Here is a 2,498-nt window from a genome sequence, read left to right as displayed (position 1 = left end):
GTCCCGTATCGTTATTTTTCGTCACTACCTCCCCGTGCCGGGAGTGGGTAATTTGCGCGCCTGCTGCCTTCCTTGGATGTGGTAGCCGTTTCTCAGGCTCCCTCTCCGGAATCGAACCCTGATTCCCCGTTACCCGTTACAACCATGGTAGGCGCAGAACCTACCATCGACAGTTGATAAGGCAGACATTTGAAAGATGCGTCGCCGGTACGAGGACCGTGCGATCAGCCCAAAGTTATTCAGAGTCACCAAGGCAAACGGACCGGACGAGCCGACCGATTGGTTTTGATCTAATAAAAGCGTCCCTTCCATCTCTGGTCGGGACTCTGTTTGCATGTATTAGCTCTAGAATTACCACAGTTATCCAAGTAACGTGGGTACGATCTAAGGAACCATAACTGATTTAATGAGCCATTCGCGGTTTCACCTTAATGCGGCTTGTACTGAGACATGCATGGCTTAATCTTTGAGACAAGCATATGACTACTGGCAGGATCAACCAGGGAGCTGCGTCAACTAGAGCTGAGCAGCCGGCCGCCCGGGAGTGTGTCCCGGGGGCCCGCGCGAACACGCAAGCGTCCGCTCAATTATTCTGCAAACAGGAGGAGGCTGAGCTCCCCTGCACGATACACCTCGAAACCCTCTCAGGTCCCGGCGGCGCGCAGCGCCGTCCTAAGTACTTGGTCGGGTTCGAGAGAGGCGCAATCGCCCGGAGTTTGGCGAGTAGACGCTTTAGGTGCGACCACCCGTGCTCCCAACTGAGCTTGCCGCTGCCGACAGAGGCCCGGGAGCGTGCTGTCGTGGCATTGCCGGCGGGAGACAACACGCGCCACCTACGGTGGCCGGCAGCTCCAACGCCAGCGCCACAGAAGGACAAAAGCCCCACTTGGGTGCCGAAGCGAACTCTCCCAGCACAGCGCACGCGCCAACACGTCCGCACAGCTGCGATACAAACCACCTGCGAGAACCGCAGAGGCGACCGAGCAGCAGACGGCGTCGCGGCGCCGAGCGCCGGGCGGCGGCGCATCCTCAGCGCACACAGTCCTCAATCGGACCAGCACACTGCAGATGTCCACCGCGCTTCGCACCGGGCCCGCGAGGACCTACTTTGGCCGCACGGCGCCGCGTGCAGGGTGCGCCGGCGCGCAGCTGCGCCGCCTGCCGCCTCCGTCGGCCGGCGCGCCTGCCACTGGCCGCCCCCACCAGCCGGCTGTAGCGCGTGCGCCCACGCACCGCGCGGCCAGCACGCCGGGAGGCCCCCCCTCACCGGCCGGGGACGGTCCCACCCAGCCACCGCCGCGTATCGCTTCACACCCACATGCCATTCACGTTCGTGGGCATGGTGGGTATCGCTGAAACAACCGGTTGGTAGCTCAACCGATCGTCGCCATCACTGATTCACCTCTAGCGAGAACAACCGCACCACAACGGTTTACCAGTTGTTCATTTGCGTAACGTCACCAGCAAACGTAGACGTCCATCGCCATTTGCAAATTCAACGATTGTTGCATGCCTGTGTCAGGTGTCACGACACACTATGTCTGCCCACATACACGCAACAACATGTGCACGCTTCGCGAACACGTGGAAGGTGGCCCCCGTACGTATGCGATGTCCATTGCGCGAACGACTGTCAACCGGCCTCTGTCGCATGTCGCAGATGTGGAACGCAGTGCACCATGCTGTCACGGTGTGTGAGAAGAGACGACTACGTCTGACAACACGCGCCACTACATCAACAGACGGCTCATGCTGATCGCCATCCAGGGCATACCACACTGCAATCCGGCTCTTATAGGGAGACGACACATAGCTGAGTGCACAACAGTTGGACCGCATGGTTCGCCGTTGTTGGCGCAGTCGTTGTACGGTCACATGTACCACGATGTATCATTCAGTACATGAGGACCAATGTGCAGTACAGTGTGTGATTTGGACGTACAACATCAGCGGACAGTTGACACAGGCCGTACCACAGCGTAGGCTAAGTGCTTCGCCATGCGAATGCCAATGAACAACTGCGAAGGGCATTGAGCATGTACGTCCTGCTGCCATCCACATTACAGTGTATCGCTGCAAGGTGTTTAACATGAAGCGATACACTGGGGACCAGGCAGTGCGAGTAGCAAACTATATTGCGGGGGTTGCAGTTAGGCAACACTACACTAATTTAACGCGTCGTATGACAATTACAGAGCGGGTTAAGGCCCAACGTGTGTTGGGTTAAGGCCCAACGTGTGTTGGGTTAAGGCCCAACGTGTGTTGGGTTAAGGCCCAACGTGTGTTGGGTTAAGGCCCAACGTGTGTTGGGTTAAGGCCCAACGTGTGTTGGGTTAAGGCCCAACGTGTGTTGGGTTAAGGCCCAACGTGTGTTGGGTTAAGGCCCAACGTGTGTTGGGTTAAGGCCCAACGTGTGTTGGGTTAAGGCCCAACGTGTGTTGGGTTAAGGCCCAACGTGTGTTGGGTTAAGGCCCAACGTGTGTTGGGTTAAGGCCCAA

The 2,498-nt window shown here is 58.0% G+C and overlaps 1 non-coding gene across 1 annotated transcript in view; it reads right to left on the bottom strand.

Annotated features, from left to right (window-relative positions):
- LOC124560827 overlaps positions 1-506 on the bottom strand; it is a 1,910-nt gene extending 1,404 nt beyond the window's left edge. The window contains exon 1 of the ribosomal RNA XR_006969337.1: positions 1-506. This exon is cut by the window's left edge and continues 1,404 nt beyond it. This is a non-coding gene — a ribosomal RNA (small subunit ribosomal RNA).
- Positions 507-2,498: the final 1,992 nt, after the last annotated feature.

Source organism: Schistocerca americana, unplaced genomic scaffold (assembly GCF_021461395.2).
Source record: "Schistocerca americana isolate TAMUIC-IGC-003095 unplaced genomic scaffold, iqSchAmer2.1 HiC_scaffold_112, whole genome shotgun sequence".
NCBI classification, from domain to species: Eukaryota; Metazoa; Arthropoda; class Insecta; order Orthoptera; family Acrididae; genus Schistocerca; species Schistocerca americana.
The sequence above is the reverse complement of the archived record's forward strand: the minus strand, read 5'-3'. Positions and strand labels throughout refer to the sequence as shown.